The sequence below is a fragment of the Uranotaenia lowii genome, chromosome 2 (genome assembly GCF_029784155.1).
Source record: "Uranotaenia lowii strain MFRU-FL chromosome 2, ASM2978415v1, whole genome shotgun sequence".
NCBI classification, from domain to species: domain Eukaryota; kingdom Metazoa; phylum Arthropoda; class Insecta; order Diptera; family Culicidae; genus Uranotaenia; species Uranotaenia lowii.
In genome coordinates, this window is record NC_073692.1 from 41,384,623 (window position 1) to 41,408,879 (window position 24,257).

The 24,257-nt window shown below is 30.2% G+C and overlaps 1 long non-coding RNA gene across 1 annotated transcript in view; it reads left to right on the forward strand.

The window, feature by feature from the left end:
- The window catches only part of LOC129743605 (uncharacterized), a 63,737-nt gene extending 47,035 nt beyond the window's left edge, over positions 1-16,702 (forward strand). Inside the window, exon 4 of the long non-coding RNA XR_008736626.1 lies at positions 11,293-16,702. This is a non-coding gene — a long non-coding RNA (uncharacterized LOC129743605). The remainder of the gene's footprint in view (positions 1-11,292) is intronic.
- The last annotated feature ends 7,555 nt before the right edge of the window (positions 16,703-24,257 follow it).

The following is a 24,257-nucleotide window of genomic DNA, read 5'->3' on the forward strand; positions in this document are numbered from 1 at the left end:
ATCGAACGGAGCCTGTATTTTCTTTTTGGGAAAAAATCCCGATGTACATTATTATTTGTATATTTTCAATCCGAAAACTTATAAAAGCTTAATCGAGAAAATCGTGAAAAAACGAAAATTTGAAAATGAAATCTCACTGGCCACTCTTGAATAATGTAGATTTTTTTCAAGATGAACAAAAAACACCTTTCACCAATATTTTTGGTCTTCATCACCCGATTTATCTTTTAATTTGAATGTTTCAAAGCTTTAATTATGACAATATTTCATCTGAAGAACGCATTTCGATTAGAGTTAAGATAAAACAGCTGTTATAAAGCTTCAAAAACGGGTATAAGCGTCGATTAATGATCATTCATGTATTTTTTGTAATTGATCCTTCATAAACTAATTTTTGAAACTCAATATCTTTTTTAACCCTAACCCTTAACGAAGTGTAACTTTGAAATGAGCTATTTGTTATAATTGAAGATTCGTGAATAACTATAACGAAAACAAATCAGCCGATACAGACTTCAGAAATTCATGCAATACTGGTTTTTTATGTTCCATCCAAACAAAATTCTTCATAATTCTCATATTTCCATATAAACTAGGCTCATTGCGCCATCTTTTTCCGTGGTCCGATCCCCCAAATTTAGCATTAAACTTTGCGCTAGGCCTAGGATCCATTTTAGCTTACAACTTATAAGATTTTCATAAGTTGGCTGATTTGGGCACTCTAAATAGTGTCCATTAACTAACTTTTAATAGATCGAAAGCCTTTGAAATTATCATTGATTTTTCCTTTCCTTTGCAATTAAATATTTAAAAGATTCAGAAACACATTTCGCTTTTACGAATAAGGTTATCCTAATATTAGTTTTTTCTAGATAATTTTCACGTAATCGCACAAATAAATAACAAATAAAATTAATGTGCGCAGTGTTACAAGCTTTATCAGCTTATAAGCGTCTTTTTGGATTAAATGCCCTTAATTTTTGAGAATAAATGGATCGATTTCATCATCATTGAGTTTTTAAACATTTATATTAAACTAAGCAATAATTAAAAAATTATACTTTGACTTACTTCATGTAGCTGACCAAAAAATTTCGTGATGTCACAACGCTTTGCAATACCGTGTTTAAAAAAAAATAGCGCGTTGTGTGGTCACGAAACTGAATAGCTCAAAATAAATTTAAATCAAAATTTGTAGCTTAGCTTAGCTTAGCTTGTTTGACTACTCATATCCACCTTAAATCATTAAGTCCGAAATGCTTTAATTAGTCTTCAACAATACCGTTATTTTCTCATGGTTTTAATAAAAGTTTAATATTATATTGTTTCAAATCATTCAATGCATTTCGAATTTCATGATCACTGGCGTGGCTAAGTAGATCGAGTTCCACATCGCCAATGGTTGCTACTCCGTGATTGATCGAGGCCATAAATTTTGTACAAGGGCTAAAAGAATGCAGCTTGGGATTAGCAACTCATTCTCAATGCACAAAACTCATGCTCTCCCTTTAAAAAATGATCAATAACAGCGCCGGCCACGTCCTAGTAGTCAATGAGGGATGATAGAAGGATTGTTAGTAAGATACTTTTTAGGATCAACCAAAAAAAACTGTTATTCCAGTTTTCTTCAAAATCTTGTTTTGAAAAATTCTGAAACAATGATAAGTCAGTATCACCAGCTATAGAAACCGTCTATACGTCTGCGAATCTATACTGAAGTATCTCAGGAAAGGGTTGCGTTAGTAAGGGAGAGGTTGTTGAACAGGAGCCATTTTTGGAAAATGGTGCGATCTTCTTTTTACCTACACCTCCTATGCTCCTAGACATTTCCTTAAGAAACTCCTATACATGTGCGAAGCGATTATAACTTGAAAATTAGATGATTTTCATTCATTTTCATTAATTAGATGAAAAACCAAGCGAAGTGATTCTAATTTGAAAATAAAAAAAAACCAAATCTCAAATCATTAGAGAAAAAAAAACAAATATATGTATTACATAAAATTCAGGATAAACTTTTCAGCAAAAAAAACCGTAACAATCTATAGACCAAGTTCTTTTGGCTTTGCTTGATTGATTGCTAGCATATTGAACTTTACATTACAATAGAGTCAAAAAAGAAATACATTCCAATTTATTATTTAATAATTATTCTTTTGTTATACATTTGTTTTACATATCCTAAATATATAACCCTAAAGACACTTTAAGGTCTCAGAATTTCACACACATTTTAAAGAATTTTTTTTTAGATCGATAGAGAGAATATTTAAAAAAAAATCTGGATCGCTCTAGTTCAGCAAAATCTTAATCAATGAACTAATTTCATCATTATTCAAGAACCAAATATTTAGACAAAAATTTAAATCAAAATTTGTAAAAATTAAAAAGTGCTATTTGTTGGTTGTAATGAATTTATACTTTCCTGAAATTTTCATAAAATTTAATCGAATTGAAGAGCAGAAAAATACGGTTTTGTAAAACAAACCGAAAGTGGAAAATTTGGCGAGTTTTGGCATCACGATTTCTTTTGCTTATATTTTGATAACGATTCGTTAAAAAAAAATACTTATCATCCCCAATTGTAGCGATTTATTTTCTGAACTTAGATATAACTTTTTATAATGTGCGATATGAACTGTAAAATTTATATACAGTATACCAAAAAAAAAGGTTTTGCAAACGTATTGACGTCACGCTGGAATGGGTCAAGTGATACTTCAAGTGTTTTTTTTTTTCAACAGTTCCGTGGTTTTCACCAAATTTGCCCGGATTTTCAGTCATATTTTTCAAATCAAGTGCCCTGATTTTCCCTGAAAAAAATCTGACAACCTTAATCTCTAGGTTCATATTTTCAAATATGGTAATTTCCATATCGTTTTTAATGCCCAGTTTTCTTATCGAAAACTGGTAACAGCTTTTCTGTGGGGGAGGGCAAAAGATCACAACTTTATCTTTCCCGAAATAAAGAAAGAAAAAAACTTCATCCATCGTCGTCTTCGTTGATTCAAGATCTGCATCATTTCCATTTTTTCTTCACCTTTCGTAGAAAGGTGCAAGCAAGTAAAAGTGGAAAAACTTGAGGAAAAATTTGCAATGCTATTTTTGAACCTTCGGAAGACTTCAACCAGAGAAATATGCCAATCTCTATATTGAAATGGGAGCAGGGCTTCAAGTTTCTTTCTGAGGTTAAGCCAGTGCGGTCTGGAAAAGTGCGTTGGCGGAATTCCTTTTTCCAATGGCTCTTGGTCTCTAGGTTGGGGAAAAAATTGGAAACCGATTGGTCGTTTTGACATCTCAGCAGCAGCAAATCTAGAAGCTGTTTTCCCGTTTCATCTTCTGCTGTATCAGATTTCGGCTGTTGAAGACTTGCTGCCTTGGGGTGATGATTTAATGTTGTGATTGTAGAAATCTCGGTGGGTTTGAATGGACTTAAACTTTTCCGAGTTAAAACCCACCGTTAAATAGGCATAATCATAAAATCCCTGGAGATACATAAATTACCTATCTATGGTTCTTCCTTTTTATGGTTTCCTAGTAGCAGCTCGATTAAGTTGTCTTACTGGATGTTCTGTCTGTCGTGGAGACTTTGTACTTTGTTGTTCCACTATCCGTATTTGTGTTTTCTTCTCTTTTTTTATTTTGATTTGAGACTGTGCTGTTTAGACACGTACATATATCTCGATTTTGTTGAGGAATTGAATGAGGGCGAAAACCCCTGGAAATTGGACGATGATTGATGTTTTATGTCATGTCATCGAGGTCACAGTCTCGTGACTAACGACTTTTGATCTGCGATTTATGAGGCACCATATGCAATTTGAGGCTTGTGGTTTTGGATTCATCACTTCAGATTAACTATAAATGGTCTTTTTGGCTCGTTATTGACATACACTTATTTATGACAAATGATAATCACTTGAATTATATTGCAAAATGAATTTTTGTTTAATAGTTGACTTAGGATTTTTAATGTTAAAAATCGCTTAAGGTAATATCGAAAAAAAAATCTAAAATGTTTTCATAAATTTCAAAGAACGTACTGACATCGTTCTTGAAAATTTCTATTCATTCAAATTCTTTCAAATTCTCTGGCAAGCACAGAGCAAAAACCCTTTGTGAGGAATCTGAAGTTCATAACTCACCTTACATCTATCTCCGAGAGCTGAGAACGAGGACGTAATTATTTCTGTATTAAATTCCTTACCAAGAATAATGATCAACATTTTACGTTGCCTCGTTTTGTTTTACGAGATGATGTTTTATTTTTTTTTTTCAACTTCTGTCATCATTCTGTTCCCAGGTACGATTGAATGCAAACCTGGAATGTGAGGTCCTTTCGGGCTAGAAGTTTACTACCCCCACATTGAAGGTGTGTTTCATTTCAAATAACCCCGACAACATCAGCCGGATGATAAGAAAACGCAAAAATACCCACAAATATCATAATGAGTTTCATCAGTGCTACCGTCAAGCACACAGCCGGATGACAACAGTTGTAAAATGTCTGGCTTGGTGTTTCGTTAAAAGTAATAAAAGTATGCTCCGATTGTGGAAAATGAGTTGTGTGCGGTTGAGCACGTTTTGTCAAGGATTTTCCATTTCCCTTCCCGTTCCGGAATGAAGAAAAAAGGGAACGCCAAGGTGCGAACCGGATGCCCGCGACATCAGCCACGTCCTTCTGTTTCTCTGTTTGAAGTGAAGTAGGAGGAAACATTTTAAAAAAAAAAGTTTCCATGCCCTCGAGAAAGGCCTTGTGAATGAAAAAGCGATTTGGATTTAACCCTTTATTTAAAAAAAAAAAAGAAGAAGCCGGCTTGTTTTTTTTTTGTTTTTTTTTTCTGGGATTTTAAGAAGCAGCAGGCATGAAATTAGGATGTTTAATAAAGAATTGAGTTAACTTTGAGTTCAAATTTAAGATTTTAAAGATTAGTGAATTGTCCAAATAGTTAACCTACTCTCAAGACAAATTATGAAATTTCAGCGATAGTTCAATTTATAAGAAATTGTTGAAATTGTCAGAAATTGTTTGTCAAAATTTTCTATCACTTAATTTATCAAACACGTCAAAAATCAAATTTTCATGAAATATTTGAAATTTTGAAAAAAAATAAATAAATTAATCAAAATTATGAGAATTGTCTTAGATTTTCCTAAATACTCCCGAATTTATTGGATTCATTGAAGTCCGGCAAGTTGAAGTTTTATAAGAAAACCGCAAGGTTATTGAAGTATGACGAGAACCTATCTTTTGCTAATCATAATTATTCTGATTCTGATCTGCTCTCAATCCAGATTCAAATTCAGACTCACATCCCTCAAGGAATCTCGATTCTGATTCTGATTGAGATTTTAATCACTATTTTATCGTGATTCTGTTCATGATTCTAATCTTGAGACTGATCCAAATTCTGGTTCAGTTCTTTAAGATGTCTTCATGGTTGGTAATCCGGCAGTCCAGATTGCTTCCAGGAACTATTTCGTTTCCATGGGTGGACTGTATTCCATGGGCGGAGTGTATTCGAAAAAAAAAATGCAACACTTTGGTTTGTTAATAACTTCTGCATGCATGAATGAAAATTGATGAAATTTTCAGTGAAGCTACAAACTAGTGAATTGTTTACAAGTGCAAATTTTTGTAACGTTCTGTCAAGTGCTTTTGGAGATATCGTCCAAGGTCATTTAATAAATTTGTTGGGCAGGATCACGAAAAATTCAGGAAAGTCCCACCGGGAGCCTCGAAAACAGCTGGAAATCAACTATTCGGCTATTCATAAAGTTAATCGTTTAAGGATTTCTAAAGGATCTAAAATTGCGCGATTTCTCAATTTAACTATTCATTAAGTGAAGATGATTAATTCCATGAGGGTAGGGAACATTAGAGGTTTTATCAAACGCAAATCAAAAATTGCGATTGGGGAAGTGACAAAGCGATAAACACTAATAAACATTCCTGACTTCATTTCTGCAAGAGAAATAAGCTGCCCGCTGTAAAAATAAATAATTTACGGTGGTCAAATCGTGCGCAAAATATTGGATCCGCTAGTGCACAGATGTTTTGAAATATTACGAAAAGGACAGCAAAACGAACTCTTAAGCGGGCACCTGACAGGTTTTCTGCCAGAAACTTTTCATTGACTTGTTTCGCCCAGCTATTCCAAAGATAAGCAAAGAGAAAAAATTGAAAAATTTGAAGTCTAGCACTTGAGGTGGCTGACGATCTGTGAACGCTACAAATCAGTCCGTTTTACATGAATATTGCCACATGGAATGTCAAAATAAACAAAGCAGATTGTCTTCAAATATCCCTGAATAAGACATAGATCCTTCAACGTAGATACTATGTTTTAATTAGTTTTGGAATGGTGCAACTACTCAAAAACAGAAGCGGATTGATTAAAAGTCAAATATCTGAAAAAATGTCATAACTTCGATAAAATAAAATTTTCTGATTTCTGATTTCGAAAATCAAGCTTCAGAAAACAAAAAAAAATATAAAAGAAAGCATTGGTTTGAAAAATGGGTGGTTCATTCATACCTATGCATTATAAAGTCGATGAACTTCTTTATTGGACAATATCTCAAAAACAACTTGACAGAACTCCACAAATTTGCACATGTAAACTAAGTAGCTTCACTGAAAATTTCATCAATTCCCATGCATGCATTTAAAACTGATTCACGAAAAAATTGTTGCATGTTTAACGAATACACTCCTTATTATGTGTTACATTAATTTTGATTAGTTTCAAAATTCTGTGTGACCCAGATTTTGTGATGAAAATTTCCTTGGAGTTCTGTGAAACTAAATATTTCTCTGTGATTTCGGCGACCTTTGTCTGTTCTTTATTTTGTCAATAGCTTAATAAATGAAAACAAAAATCGAGAGTGATTATAAAAATAAAATTAAACACATAAAAAAAATCAAATGAAAAAAAAGGAAAATGAAAAAAATAAACATAAAACCTCAACACAACTGTTAAAAATAACCAGAATCACTTTGCATAAACAACAAAAAATCTAAAATTTGAAAAAAAACCTCTAAATTGATGAACAAGAATACGAAAAACAAAAATTAAAAAATAAAATTACTTATTTAACTGGAAAACAAAAGAAAATTTAGAATTTACGCTCATGTAAAAATTGAAAAAATGACAAAAACATACCTCAATGGACAAATAACAAAAATAATGAAAAACACTGATATCAAAAAACGGCTAATATTCCAAAACTAACTTACTGACGAGATAATTAAAATGAAAAAAAGAATACAATAACAAAAATGTTAAATTTCCAACATTAACAAAAATGAAAAACTACAGATATTAACAACAGTTAACAAATATCCGAAACGGCCTCTGTTGAAAAATGAAACCACTTTAATAAAATCACTCAAATGAAAAAAAAAATTAAATTACAAAAACTATCCAAATTAAAAAAAATTAACCTTATAAGGCCGATAAACTAATTAACAAACAGAACTAACGGTGAGTAAAATTGGTCATAAAGATAAAAATTAAAGAAGAAAAATGAATGAAATATCAAAAAAAGTTGGGAGAATTTTATCTAAAAACCTAGCAATATCTGTGCCAATGTTGCCAAAACCCAGGAAATAACTAACAAAAATAAAGAAAAAAAAAACTAAAAAAACATTTTATTCATCAAAACTTGCAGATTTTAAATTGTATTTTACCCAAGTAACCATAAGCATTAGGCCGTAACCCCTAATCAGCATTAAATCAACATTTCTAATGCAAGTTAGCATTATATCAACATTCATAATGCTTTTTAGTTTTATATAAGCATTATTAACGCATAGAAGCAATAACAAAAATTAGCACTAATGGTAGCACTATATGCACATATAGAGCTATTATATAATGTTAACAAGCATTAAGACTGTAGCACCAGAACTTTCTGTTCATGCTTATATAAAGCTTTTATAAAGCGTAGAAACGTCAAACCCGCGAATGTAAACAAGAGCGATCTTCTCATTTGCTGCGTGTGAGTAAGCAAAACAGCAAACGAAAACAATCAGAGCGGGCAGTTGCAGTTGTCTTCTCCCAAAATTTTCCAATACATTTCCAAACCTTCTCACGCATACATTGTCTATGAAGTTGTGTGACCCGAACAGTGCTTGAAGTACGGGTTTTATCACCTACCTTATCAGCATCAAGAGTGGTCGAAATGGTAAAGGCGCAAGGAAAGATAAAGGCTGCTGCGGGATCCTCGGTTCGAGACTCATCAAAAGTAATTCATAATTCAATTATAATCACTTCTCATTTCATAGAACACTTCATTAAGCAATCATAATCCTTCATTCAGCAGGTTGATTGATGTTCTAGATAATGATTTTATTTCTTAATTTTTGTTCATTTTAATAAATCAAAGAATAATTTCCTATTTTGAATTTCCGTTTCACATCAATCATGATCAATCAATGAAAAAAAGGTGTTCTAAATATGCATTAATAATGCTTTTTTACGGCTGGCGAAAAATGACGTTTTGATGGTGCTCTAATTCAGCATTTGTAATGCTTATTATCATGATAGCATTTATTCAGCCCGCTATTTCGCCTTTTAGCACTAAATCTGCATTATATACGCATATATTGCAAAACAAGCATTAATTCAGAGTAATATATGGGAACATATTGTTGATTAAGGGCTATGTTTTAGTGCTTATGGTTACTTGGGTAGGCTTTTATTAAACCTATCATAGTTATTTTTTGAAAACTTGCTAAAAATTGCATGTTGGACGAATAAATTTTAAAAAATTACAGCACACAGAAATGCGGTCAACCAACCATGGCCCGACTTTTCTGTATTAAATATTCAGGCAAACCCGGATAAAACCGGGCAATCTGGCAAGCTTAATCTTAAATGGCTCTTATGTTCTGTTGATAATTTTTGACATTTTTTTGTCATTAATTTCCATCCATTTTATACTTGTTTTTCAATTCCATGATTTGTTTTAATAACTTTTTTTTTGTAAAACTTCGCAAGTCATTTTATTTTCTGAATTTTCGTCAATGTAGGCTTTTGTGTGTATTTATTATTATTTTTCAATGTTTATCATAGTCCTTTTGTTTTTTTTGTCAGTTTATTTCATTTTTTCTTTCTCTCTTTCTGATTTATCTCATTTTTGGCAATTTAGTCAATTAGGATAATTGTGTGTTTTCTTTTTTTTTTCCTTTCATCTGTGCTGTTTATATTTTAATTTTGATATTTTTGGCGATTTTTGGCTGCATTGAGCTTTTTGTGCCATTTTTGAATTTCTCAGCTTTTTTAAAACGAACACACTTGTAGGATCTCTGTGAAATTTCATGTTTCTTTGATGAGAACTTAACACTAAGCCGAATAATCTTTCAAGGATTTGCTGGATAGCATCTCACGAATTCTAAATACACAAATCTACATAAAGATTCAAAGTGTACTTTCTATGCCGTGACCGAGGCTCCATCTCATGACTGCTGGTTTAGAAGGCTTAAACGCTATCTGCTAGTCCACGGTCGGCGACATGAGTGGATATTTTTTGTCCATGTTTCAACATCACTGTTGAGATTTTTTTAGTATTTTTTTGCCATTTCGAAAGATCAATTTTTTCATGTTGACGATTTTTGTCTTTTTTTATATTTATCAATTTTGTCAGTTTATATTTATCATTTTTGACATTTTTACATTTGTGACCTTTCTTGATTTTGCTATTTTTCGCCTTGTCTGTGATCAATTTTTTAATTGGATTGCTTTTGCCATTTATGTCAACTTTGTTATTTTTGTTAATAAGGTTTTTTTCATTTTTACTGTTGATCAATATTGTATTTCTTGTAATATTTGTCATTTCTGCTATTTTGGTCAGTTTGTGCCATTCGTGTCATCCGTGTCATTTTTAACATTGTTTACTGTCTTGAAATTCGTGTATTTTTTTTTCTTAATTTTGTCAATTCTGTCATGTTCCTACATTAATGAAATTTTGTAATTTTTGGCAAATTTATTAAATATTAAGCAAAAAGTTTCATCATTTAATTTATGCCGGTGGCATTGGCGTAGTGTTTAGAGTTAAAGTTATCTACGCTCATGTTCATGAGATCGATTCCCGGTCACGGAATACAAAGTACTCATTCTATTGGCTGAAGCTTATAGCATTTGTAAGATACTAGCCATCATATTCTTAAAACATATACGCTTAGTGTTAAGGAAAAATGATCTCTTCAAAGAAATGAAAGTTTCACTTAGATTAAGGTTGCCAGATTGCCCGGTTTTATCCCCGATTGCTCGGTATTTAATGCAAAATTTGGGAACAGTCCAGCCCGGGCCAGTTATTTGGATTTCATTGAAAAAAGCCCGGATTTTGTTCAGATTTGGCAATTCAAACAAAAAAAAAATTGTGCTGTAAACATTTTTAATTTATGTCTCCAAAACGTACTTATTTTGAAAATTTTTGCAGAAATAATCTTGAAAGGATTTTTGGAAGCCTAAAATACGATTTTAAATTTGACGATAAGTTTTGATGAAAAAATATTTTTTTAAATTCTTTTTCTTTTTTTTTTTTGGAGTTATTTCTGAGTTTTGCAACCTTATACATATGTTTGTTCGTTTAAAATAATAATTTGGACATTTTGTCAGTTTTCTCATAGTTGTTATTTCTTTATTTCTGTTAATCTTTTTGGTTGATACTTATATTTTTCGCAACTCTGTTTAATGTTTTCGATTCTGTCAATTTGAGTGATTTTTGTTATTTTCATACTAGCCATTTCAGGAACTTTTGTCACTGTTGTTTTTTTTTCTTCAACTTTTCTGGTAATTTTGTGGCTTTTTCCATCGTCATTCATCAAATAATGTAATTTTTTTGTAAATTATGTTTTTTAAGCGATTTTTTATTTAATCATTTTTACAATCTCTCTAATTTATATATATATTTCTTTTTTAATTTTTTTCTGAAGTCTTGGATTGATATTTTGGAATTATTTCACCGATCTTCTAAATACTTGGAATTTAAACCTTTACAATATTCCATAAATTCACTATCTGAAAATTTATAACTCTATTACATTTGAGATTTTTCATTGAGATCTTGACGATTAAGCATCATGATAGTTGATAATTCAATTATTTGGCATTTGTATCTCGAAAATTTGCATTAGATAATTCCCGATGTTTCACATTGTACTGTCCCTAAATTTACTTTCACAGTGATACAGTAGTGTACAACTTTATCCAACATAACTACGTTAAAAAATGATATAAATGATCAGTTATTAAAAATTGTTTATTTTTCTCTTTTTACTTCCAGGTATATACACCTCGATCAAATTCGGAAACAATGAAAGACTAGCTGTATGTATTTTAAATGTTGGCATCCTATAAATAATTTTTAATGAGATGATTCCTTTAAAATGTGAGCCTCAAAAATAGTTTTATGGCTAACTAAAACTTCATCCTCGTAATGTACATTTCAATTAGCGCGCATAATAAGGGTCTATGAATTGCCACTTAAATTCGCTTCTCCTTGGGTGCCATAATGGGGGTAATACATACATACATAGTAGGTTCATATGATCCTCGGGTGTGCAAAAAATCAGTGAACGGTTAGAAGCACTAGAGAAAAGCCGGGGAAAAACTAGGCCAAACCGAAGAGCACTTTTTCTTTCACCCATATCACCCATTCAGGGGGCGCAGACTGGAACAATAAAACTAACACCGGGTGCAAAAAATCGACATTCAACGCGACGGCCTTTCCTTGCAAGATTGAAAGCGAAAACCGTTCCTGGGAAAGAACGTGTACGAACGTCTATCCCTCCCAAAGCTGCGCCCCAGCTTTCCCCGATTTTCCACTTTTTTCGTGAAAAATAAACATCACCGTTCGAGTTGAGGATGAGGTCAGAGTGACATCCATTGAACACTACTTGCAAAAGGCCTCAGAACAAACCTACGGAAGAACCAGGTCGATTATGAATGGAAATAGGATACCTACCCAGACCAACTTTCGCCGACCCTTTTTTTCTTTTGCTTCTTTGGGGTTTGGGGTGGCAATTTTCGCCTGTACACGTGAACATAAACCTTGCGAAAGTGCCATATTTCACCGGTTTTCGACATCGCACACATGCTGCTGGGGAGCTTAATAAGCTCTTTCTGGCGTTGTGGATACCTACCTTTGGCCGGGTTTCGTGAAATGAGTGGGCGAATGATACTCCCACACTCTCTCAACTGTCGTGTCACATTGTATGAAAATTAAGCGCTTTGATAAATAAGCTTCCGAAAAGGTCGCATATGGTGTGACTGGAAGAAAAAAAAGATGAAGCTGAACTTTTGAAAACGAAGTAAGCTTTCCGTTAAGCATGTCTGGGATTAACACAAAATCATCTGTAATTAAGCACATACGATCATGGTTTTAATTTTTTGAAAAATAAAAAAAATATTCAGGCCCTTAGACTTGGGCTGCTGCTGAATGAAGACGACGCGTTATTTTCTGACAAAAATAACAAAATGACAAAAATAACCAACATGACAGAGTTGACAAAAACGGCAACAATGACAAACTGACAAACTGATTTTTTTAAAAAAAAATCACAAAATGGAAAAATGAAAAAAATACAAATCGGCAAAAATGACAGAAAAAGCAAAAGTTACATAAATAACATCAATAACAAAAATAACAAAATTGACAAAAATGACAAAACGGCAAAATGACACAATTGACAAAAAGGCAAAAATGATAGAAATAACAAAAAAGCTAAAATTGACCAAAATGACGAAATTGAAAAAAATGACAAAAACGGCAAAAATGATAGAAATAACAAAAGTTTTAAAATTCACAAAAATGACGAAAATGACAAAAATGACAAAAAAATAAAAAATGACAAAAATGATATAAATGAAAAAAATTATAGAAATAACAAAAATGACAAAATTTACAAAAATAGCAAAGATGACAAAAATAAAAAAAACTGATGGCAATGACAAAAAGAAAAAAAATGACAAAAACGACAAAAATGTCAAAAATGAAAAAAATGAAAAAAAATGACCAAAAATGACCAAAATGACAAAAATTACAAAAATTGCAAAAATGACAAAAATCACAAAAATAAAAAAATAAAAAAAATGATACAAATGGCAAAAATGACATAAATGACATTAATAACAAATATGACGAAAAATGACAAGTGTGACGAAAATGTCAAAAATTATCAAAATGATGAAAATGATGAAAATGATGAAGATTACAAGAATGACAAAAATAATAAAAAAGTTAAAAATGACAAAACTGATAAAAAATGACGAAATGGCAAACGACAAAAATTTGAAAAATATACAGAAATGACAAAAGGCTAAAATCGAATAAATGTTGAAAATGATAATAATGACAAAAATGACAAAAATTATAAAAATGACAAAAATGACAGAATTGACAAAAAGCAAAAAAATGACAAAAATTATAAAAATGACAAATGGTACAAAAATGATGAAAATGACTTTAATTAATTAAATTACTAAAATAACAAAAATGACAAAAATGAACAAAACAAGACTCTAAACGAAAAAAGTGATAAAAAGATAACAAATGATATAAATGAAAAAATTGATACTTCTGACAAAATAACAAGATAGACGAAAAAAACAAAAATGATAAACAAGTCAAAAACGAAAAATGACAAAACTGATAAAAATGACCCAAATTGCAAAATTTACAAAAAAATATTGACAGAAATTACAAAAATAACAAAAATGACAGAAATTCGAAAAAATCACAAATAATACTGAAATGACGAAAATGACAGAAATGGCAAAAATGAAAAAAATTACAAAAATACAAAAATGACAAAATTACAAAAATAGCAGAATTGACGATAATGACAAAAAAGAACAAAATTATAAAATTGATAATATTACAAAAATCTATATATATAAAAATTAATTTCTGTCTGTCTGTCTGTCTGTTCCCTATAGACTCGGAAACTACTGAACCGATTTGCGTGAAACTTGGCAGGTGGGGGTATTGGAGGCCGGGGAAGGTTCCTATTATGGTTTGAGACCCCTCCCTCTCTCATGAAGGGGGGGAGGGGTCTCCCAAACAAAAGACAATTTTTTGCATAACTAGAAAACTGATCAAGCCAATGGTATCCAATTTGGCATAGGGTGGTATTTGAGAAAGAAGAATATTTCTATGAATATTAGGTACCCCTCCCTCCTCTCAGTGGGCTGATAGGAAGGGGGGAGGGGGGCTACCTTACAATTTTTCATATATCTGAAAAACTAATCAAGATATTGGGACCAAATTTGGCATGGGAAGGTATTTGTATACGAAAAATATTTCAATGATTATTTGAGACCCCTCCCTCTTTCCAGTAGAAAGGGGGAGGGGCCCTCTTTCATATTTTAATACATAACTCAAAAACTAATAAAGCAAATGGAACCAAATTTGGCATGGTAGGGTATTTGGATACGACAAATATTACTATGATTATCTGGGACCCCTCCCTCTTTCCAGTAGGAAGATATAAAGGGGGGAGGGGGCATCTTTTATAATTTTTACATAACTCAATAACTAATTAAACAAATGGAACGAAATTTGGCATGGGCGGGTATTTGGGAACGTGACATATTCTTATGATTATTTAAGCCCACTTCCTTTTTCCAGCGGGAGAAAGGAAAGAGGGAGGGAAGTTTCATACAGTTATTACTGCATTTCTCAAGAACTACAACAGCAAATGGAGCCAAATTTGGCATGGAACGATATTTGGGTACGAGAAATTCTTCTATGAATATTTGGTATCCCTCACTCCTTCAAAGAGGTGGATGAAAAGGGGGAGTAGAGGTCTCCCTTACAATTTTCAGTATAACTAGAGAGTTGATCGATCAAATTGAACCAAATTTGGCATGTGAGGATATTTGGATACGAGAAATGTTTCTATTATAAATTGAGGCCCCATCTTTTTTAGCGGAAAGATATAAAGGAGGAAAGAGGGGCTTCCATACAATGTTTTTGCATAACTCGAGAATTAATCGAGCAAATGAAACCAAATTTGGCATCAAAAAGCATTTGAGTACGAAAAATACACTTTTTCTATGTGAAACAATTCCTTTCTTGCTATAGGATGATAGAATTAGGAATATAGGAGGGGAAGAGGAGGCTTACATTTAACTTTTTTTTTACAAAATCCGAGAAATGGACAAAACTTAACATGAAAATCATTTTGGTATGATTCTATGATTATATGACACACTTTCAGTGAGTAGGTACAAAGGAGGAGGGAGGTGAGCCCAATGCAATTTTATTAGCATAAGTTCTCAACGAATAAGTTCTAACGAAGCCAACAAATGGACACAAATATGACATGGAAAAGTACTTGGTTACGAGATATGTTTCTACGATTGTTTTAGACCCTTACGCTTTACATTGTAGAGAGGGGAAGAAAGGAGAAGGCTCCATATACATTTCGTTATAAAGCTTAAAAACTTATCAACCAATCAATGGAACTATATTTGATATAAGAGGATTTTCGGGAACGTAATGGGTATGATTATTAAAGATCACGACCTCCATTCAGCAGGAGGTGAAAGAAAGAACAGGGGAGGGGGCTCTCTTATCAGTTTTTAACATAAATCTAGAACATATCAAGCAAAAACAACCATATTTTAAAAGTTAGATTGTTGCGTACGATTAATTTGGGCCCTCCCAGCTCAGGGTGAAGTTTAAAGAAACAGATTAAAATTATCAGATCTTTAACACAAATTTATAGCTCAAGATTCAAAAAATTAGTTTCAGTCATCTTTGTACTGCAATTCAAAACTCCAGCTGCAGCTCTCATTTTATAGCAGTTGCTTTAGAATTATATTATAATTTGATTTAAAATAATGCCAACAAAACAATAAAAATTTGAATAATTTCTGAAAATACTATTTGTTTTTGAAAGGTGTAGCAAAGCACACCGGGTCAGCTAGTGACAAATATTTCAAAAATAAGAAAAACAAGACCAAACACGACAAAAATGATAAGAGTGACAAAAATCGACAAAAGTGCAAAAAAAAATCAAAAATAACAATATGAAAAAATGACAAAATTTAAAAAAAATGACAAAACAGACAAAAATGCCAAAATAGACAAAAATGACACAAATGACAAATTTTAAAAAAACACGAAAATGACGAAATCACAAAATAAGCGAAAATTGCAAAATTTAATGAAAATACCAATTTGGAAAAATGATGAAAATGACAAAAATGACACCAATAAAAAAAATGATAAAAATACAAAATTGATACAAAGACAAAAATGGCAAAAACAACGAAAACGACAAAATTGAAAAAAAATGGAAAATGACACAATGGCAGAATACTTGCAAAATTCGACTTAAATGATAAAAATTACAGAAATGACAAAAATGGCAAAAATAACAAAAATATACAAAATGATAAAAATAACTTAAATTAACAAAAATGACAAAAATGACGAATATGACAAAAATGAAAAAAATGTCAGAAACGACAAAAATGACGAAAGAGATAAGATTTATTAAAAAGACGAAAATGACAAAATGGCAAAAAGGCAAAAATCGACTAAAGTGATGAAAATGACAGAAATGGCAAAAATGAAAAAATAACAAAAATGATACAAACCGCCAAAATGATAGGAATGCCAAAAATAACACAATTGACATAAATGACAGTAATAAATGAAATGAAATTATTGGGAAAAATGAAAACAATGACAAATCTCAAAAATTACAAAATGACAAAAATGACAAAAATAACAAAAATGACAAAAATGACAAAAATGACAAAAATGACCAAAATGACAAAAATGACAAAAATGACAAAAATGACAAAAATGACAAAAATGACGAAAATGACAAAAACGACAAAAATGACAAAAATGACAAAAATGACAAAAATGACAAAAATTACAAAAATGACAAAAATGACAAAAATGACAAAAATGACAAAAATGACAAAAATGACAAAAATGACAAAAATGACAAAAATGACAAAAATGACAAAAATGACAAAAATGACAAAAATGACAAAAATGACAAAAATGACAAAAATGACAAAAATGACAAAAATGACAAAAATGACAAAAATGACAAAAATGACAAAAATGACAAAAATGACAAAAATGACAAAAATGACAAAAATGACAAAAATGACAAAAATGACAAAAATGACAAAAATGACAAAAATGACAAAAAGGACAAAAAGGACAAAAAGGACAAAAAGGACAAAAATGACAAAAATGACAAAAATGACAAAAATGACAAAAATGACAAAAATGACAAAAAAGACAAAAAAGACAAAAAAGACAAAAAAGACAAAAAAGACAAAAAAGACAAAAAAGACAAAAAAGACAAAAAAGACAAAAAAGACAAAAAAAGACAAAAAAGACAAAAAAGACAAAAAAGACAAAAAAGACAAAAAAGACAAAAAAGACAAAAAAGACAAAAAAGACAAAAAAGACAAAAAAGACAAAAAAGACAAAAAAGACAAAAAAGACAAAAAAGACAAAAAAGACAAAAAAGACAAAAAAGACAAAAAAGACAAAAAAGACAAAAAAGACAAAAAAGACAAAAAAGACAAAAAAGACAAAAAAGACTAAAAAGACTAAAAAGACTAAAAAGACTAAAAAGACTAAAAAGACTAAAAAGACTAAAAAGACTAAAAAGACAAAAAAGACAAAAAAGACAAAAAAGACAAAAAAGACAAAAAAGACAAAAAAGACAAAAAAGACAAAAAAGACAAAAAAGACAAAAAAGACAAAAAAGACAAAAAAGACAAAAAAGACAAAAAAGACAAAAAAGACAAAAAAGACAAAAAAGACAAAAAAGACAAAAAAGACAAAAAAGACAAAAAAGACAAAAAAGACAAAAAAGACAAAAAAGACAAAAATGACAAAAATGACAAAAATGACAAAAAAGACAAAAAAGACAAAAAAGACAAAAAAGACAAAAAAGACAAAAAAGACAAAAAAGACAAAAAAGACAAAAAAGACAAAAAAGACAAAAAAGACAAAAAAGACAAAAAAGACAAAAAAGACAAAAAAGACAAAAAAGACAAAAAAGACAAAAAAGACAAAAAAGACAAAAAAGACAAAAAAGACAAAAAAGACAAAAAAGACAAAAAAGACAAAAAAGACAAAAAAGACAAAAAAGACAAAAAAGACAAAAAAGACAAAAAAGACAAAAAAGACAAAAAAGACAAAAAAGACAAAAAAGACAAAAAAGACAAAAAAGACAAAAAAGACAAAAAAGACAAAAAAGACAAAAAAGACAAAAAAGACCAAAAAGACAAAAAAGACAAAAAAGACAAAAAAGACAAAAATGACAAAAAAGACTAAAAAGACAAAAAAGACAAAAAAGACAAAAAAGACAAAAAAGACAAAAAAGACTAAAAAGACAAAAAGACTAAAAAGACTAAAAGACTAAAAAGACTAAAAAGACAAAAAAGACTAAAATGACTAAAAAGACTAAAAAGACTAAAAAGACTAAAAAGACTAAAAAGACTAAAAAGACTAAAAAGACTAAAAAGACTAAAAAGACTAAAAAGACTAAAAAGACTAAAAAGACTAAAAAGACTAAAAAGACTAAAAAGACTAAAAAGACTAAAAAGACTAAAAAGACTAAAAAGACTAAAAAGACTAAAAAGACTAAAAAGACTAAAAAGACTAAAAAGACTAAAAAGACTAAAAAGACTAAAAAGACTAAAAAAACTAAAAAGACTAAAAAGACTAAAAAGACTAAAAAGACAAAAAAGACAAAAAAAACAAAAAAGACAAAAAAGACAAAAAAGACAAAAAAGACAAAAAAGACTAAAAAGACTAAAAAGACTAAAAAGACAAAAAAGACTAAAAAGACTAAAAAGACAAAAAAGACAAAAAAGACAAAAAAGACAAAAAAGACAAAAAAGACAAAAAAGACAAAAAAGACAAAAAAGACAAAAAAGACAAAAAAGACAAAAAAGACGAAAAAGACGAAAAAGACGAAAAATACAAAAAAGACAAAAAAGACAAAAAATAACAAAAATGACAAAAATGACAAAAATGACAAAAATGACAAAAATATGAAAAATGACAAAAATATGAAAAATGACAAAAATGACAAAAAAGACAAAAAAAAACAAAAAAAACAAAAAAGACAAAACAAAACAAAAAAGACAAAAAAAAACAAAAAAGACAAAAAAGACAAAAAAGACAAAAAAGACAAAAAAGACAAAAAAGACAAAAAAGACAAAAAAGACAAAAAAGACAAAAAAGACAAAAAAGACAAAAAAGACAAAAAAGACAAAAAAGACAAAAAAGACAAAAAAGACAAAAAAGACAAAAAAGACAAAAAAGACAAAAAAGACAAAAAAGACAAAAAAGACAAAAAAGACAAAAAAGACAAAAAAGACAAAAAAGACAAAAAAGACAAAAAAGACAAAAAAGACAAAAAAGACAAAAAAAGATAAAAAAGACAAAAAAGACAAAAAAGACAAAAAAGACAAAAAAGACAAAAAAGACAAAAAAGACAAAAAAGACAAAAAAGACAAAAAAGACAAAAAAGACAAAAAAGACAAAAAAGACAAAAAAGACAAAAAAGACAAAAAAGACAAAAATGACAAAAAAGACAAAAAAGACAAAAAAGACAAAAAAGACAAAAAAGACAAAAAAGACAAAAAAGACAAAAAAGACAAAAAAGACAAAAAAGACAAAAAAGACAAAAAAGACAAAAAAGACAAAAAAGACAAAAAAGACAAAAAAGACAAAAAAGACAAAAAAGACAAAAAAGACAAAAAAGACAAAAAAGACAAAAAAGACAAAAAAGACAAAAAAGACAAAAAAGACAAAAAAGACAAAAAAGACAAAAAAGACAAAAAAGACAAAAAAGACAAAAAAGACAAAAAAGACAAAAAAGACAAAAAAGACAAAAAAGACAAAAAAGACAAAAAAGACAAAAAAGACAAAAAAGACAAAAAAGACAAAAAAGACAAAAAAGACAAAAAAGACAAAAAAGACAAAAAAGACAAAAAAGACAAAAAAGACAAAAAAGACAAAAAAGACAAAAAAGACAAAAAAGACAAAAAAAGACAAAAAAGACAAAAAAGACAAAAAAGACAAAAAAGACAAAAAAGACAAAAAAAAAACAAACAAAAACAAAAAAGACAAAAAAGACAAAAAAGACAAAAAAGACAAAAAAAAAATTAAAAAAGACAAAAAAGACAAAAAAGACAAAAAAGACAAAAAAGACAAAAAAGACAAAAAAGACAAAAAAGACAAAAAAGACAAAAAAGACAAAAAAGACAAAAAAGACAAAAAAGACAAAAAAGACAAAAAAGACAAAAAAGACAAAAAAGACAAAAATGACAAAAAAGAGAAAAAAGACAAAAAAAGACAAAATGACAAAAATGACAAAAATGATAAAAATGACAAAAAATACAAAAAATACAAAAATGACAAAAGAGACAAAAATGACAAATATATTGCAAAAATGACGAAAATGACAAAAATTATATAAATGATGTAAATGTTAAAAATGACATAAATGTTAAAATGAAGAGAATGACAAAATTGACAATAATGACAAATGTTACAAAATTACAAAAATAACAAAAATGAAAACAACAAATTCCAAAAACTGTAAAAATGCCAAAAATTTTTTAAAAATTGCAAAAATGAAAAACAATTAAAAAATTTTCAAATGAAAAAAAAAGAAAGTAATGACCAAAATGACAAAAACGACAAAAATTAAAAAATTTTAAAAATGACAAAAATAAAAGAAATGTCAAAAAATACCAGAATGATAAAAATATCAAAAATGGTAAAAATAGCAAAAACGACAGAAATGACAAAAAATACTAAATCATTAATGACAAATATGACAAAAATGAAAAATATGGCAAGAATTACAAAATTGTCAAATGACACAAAAGCACAATTACAAAAGTGAACAAATTTACGAAAATGACTCAAATTACAAAATAGACACAAATGACAGAATTGGCAGAAATGACAGAAATAAAAAAAAAATAATAATAACAAAAATGACAAAAAATTTAAAAAAAATGACATAAATTGACAAAACAAAAACAAAAATGACAGAAACACAAAATTGACAAAAATGACAAAAATGGCAAAAATGACAAAACTGACACAAATGATTGAAATGAAAAAAAAATCTTTTTAAGATGTGATGAATTACAAATTTCTTTGAAATATTGATAATTGTTTGATGATATTTTTTAAAAATTTTTTTAATTCATCTTAAATTTATCAAAAACTAGAAGCTTGTTAATTTAATAGGCACAGACTTTACAGAATTTATCTTCCGAAACCATGTACCTCAAGATAAAATATACATATACAACTTGTCACTTTTCACTTTGATTGTTTTCAAACAATTTTCAGCTCTTGTTCTGAACAAAATCTTTAGCAAAGTTCATGTGGCAGGAACCGAAAGTGCACCGAAAAAGTTTCACCTACACGCAGATTCGTTTGTTTAACAGAAAGCTGACAGAACTTCCCGAACATTAGATAAGAATAAACATAGCCCAGCATCCTTACAATTGTTTATTCTAGCGCAAAGTGCTTCGGAACTCACTTCGAAATGCTTATTAATAGATTAGTGAAAGAAGCACGCTGCGGGTGGTTGCATGAAGCATGTTTTCAGGGAGCAAAAAGTTTGAGTTGAGACGTTTTTGGTTGATGTTGTCATTGGATAAAAGGTACAAAACTCTTCTATCTGAACAGGAATCTTCAAAAAAGTCTCTTACTCTATGGAGCCACTGACGGTAAATGAGATATTCATTAACGTAGCTTGTTTTGTTTCAACAGTCTTAGTGCGACTAATTTAATTCAATTTAATTCAACTGTTTAATTTAAATAATAATTTTGTAACATTTTTTTTTCAATTCTTCTATCTTAGCACAGGAACGGTAAAACAGTTTATTGATAATGACTCTATGGAGCCACTCGTGAAAGGTGAACTTTTTTTCGAGATATTCTTTGCTACTATCTGCATTCCTAGGCAGTAATTTAACTTTGATTTGCTTTTTGAATTGACAAAATTAAGAATTTTAAATAATTTACAGGAATCATTGTTTATTTAAAACCATCGCTATAAATTTCTGCAAGGCAAATAGTCAACTACCAGCAGAAGGAAACAAAATTTATCTCAATTTGATAGGCGGACAATCTGTGACCTCTGGTATTAAAAAGTTTATCGAAGGATGCTTTAACGTAGCTTGGCTTCCAGGAAAGGTGATGCATCCTTTATTATGATTTATGAGCGCCCTCTGGAGTTCCACCTAAATTGCTCTAAATATAAGCTAAGGAGAGTACACTAGAGCAGATATTGCGGGAAATTTATTTAAAATTGATGCATCAGCCATGCTTTTTATTCTATTCATAATTTTTTTTTTGTATAATGGAAAGAAAGCCATACAAATTAATCACTAAAAGGTGAACCCACCAAACTGTAATCGAATTGATGTCTGATGGGCTTACCGCACGCTAAAAGTTTGATTAAATAACCACCGGAATTACCCGTCGTCAATTGCTACAGCATCATTTTCGGCCCCAACAAGTAGTTCTCATTAATTAGAATGTTCACAAATTACCATTCGCAACGCATAATTTCACCCGGCCAAACACGACCGGAACTAATTAAAATGGCCATTTTATTTCCCTCAAAGGTCCCATCCCAGGCTTCCATAATCCATCATGAATAGAAGTGCTAATTTATGCCATAAAACCGGCGAGCAAAAAACTCGCGAAAAAATTACTCGAAGCCAAAATGAGAAACAAACGCGGTTGCTGCAACAAAAAAAAATCGCTCACAATGTGAAAGCTCCCCCTCACGTTATTGGTCAGTCGGATGAAAGCAATTTTCAACAGCAGCTGGATTTTTCTCAGGACCAGCAGCCAGCATCAGGAGTTGTCGGTGTTTTTCACATTTTCATTGCGCCGTTTGAAAATCAACTTTTCGTTTGATTTTCCTTTTTTTTTTTTGGGGGGGGGGGGGGGGGGTTTAACGTGCAGCAGCTTCCACCTGAATCTACCGGACTTTTATTGAATTTTTAATTCGAAACAGCATCTGCAGCTGCGTTACGAACGCCCACGGAACAACGTTCGAGAGAGGAGCGGTTGTCAAAAGTTGAAAAATTTAAAAAATATATTTTCAACCATTTTTTACTTCTTTGAGCATCATTGGATCCTTTGGAAAACGTATGCTAGGTATGTGTTCAATAGCCACTCGAGTGAAATGGAATTGGAAACAAATAAGAAAAAAAGCTGTTGTGTCTGAAAATTGCAAAATGACAGGGTAATCTCAACAGCTTGTTTTGAATCGGCAAACATAATTTTTGTTTTCCTAGACACGAGAGTCGGATCAGAAATCTGCATATCATCTATTTTTCTTTGGCATTTAATGTCGAAAAACGTCATCTTTAGCTAGAAAAACAGATGAGGAATAGAGATCTAGAATCCACATTTCAGTATTCAGATTCGGATCCAAACTACTTGGGTAGAACCTTCTGGATTTATCACTCAACGAGAACTTATTTAAAATTTTCCTATCTTGTGGGTATCGATGTTGATAAGGAAAACATCTGAAAATGTACTAGTCAGTCGATATCAATGCTTTGCCACTTTTAAGTTGTTGAAAAGTGAAAAATATTGATTTTATTTTCAACCTAAATTAACTTTCATATTTATTTCCTTAGATCCTCGATTTCAAAAATATAAATTTTACCTTCTCAAATGTTGGCCATATAGCTTTGCTAAAATCTTAAAAAAAAAATTGAAATTGTTTCAATCCGTTTGCGCTTTCCTCAAAGTGGAAGTTTTGATAAGTTTTCTGTGTTGTATTTTTTTACTGTGCATGGAAATGAAATATTTGAAAGTAAAATATTGAACAATTCATAATTTTAAATTGACCTAATATAAAACTTTGGAACCCTAGGTGTTATGAAATTAAAAAAACATACAATTTCACACTACAAACTAAAAACAGACTAAATTTTCTTAACCTTCCCATGCCGTTCGGGTCAATATGACCCGAAGCGCACATTTAAAATCTCTTTATCATCATTCCAATATACTGAAGAACTATGAGTTTTGACAGACCAAGTATGTTCTATGAAAATAATGATCAAATTAACGTCAAAAAATTGAAATTTGAGTTTTGAAAATCGGTTCATTGGGAAATGAAATACAGCTAAGCAAAGCAAAAAATTGATATCGTTTTTTTTAAGTTAGATTTTTTTCTACCGGAAGATCTGAGATAGCGG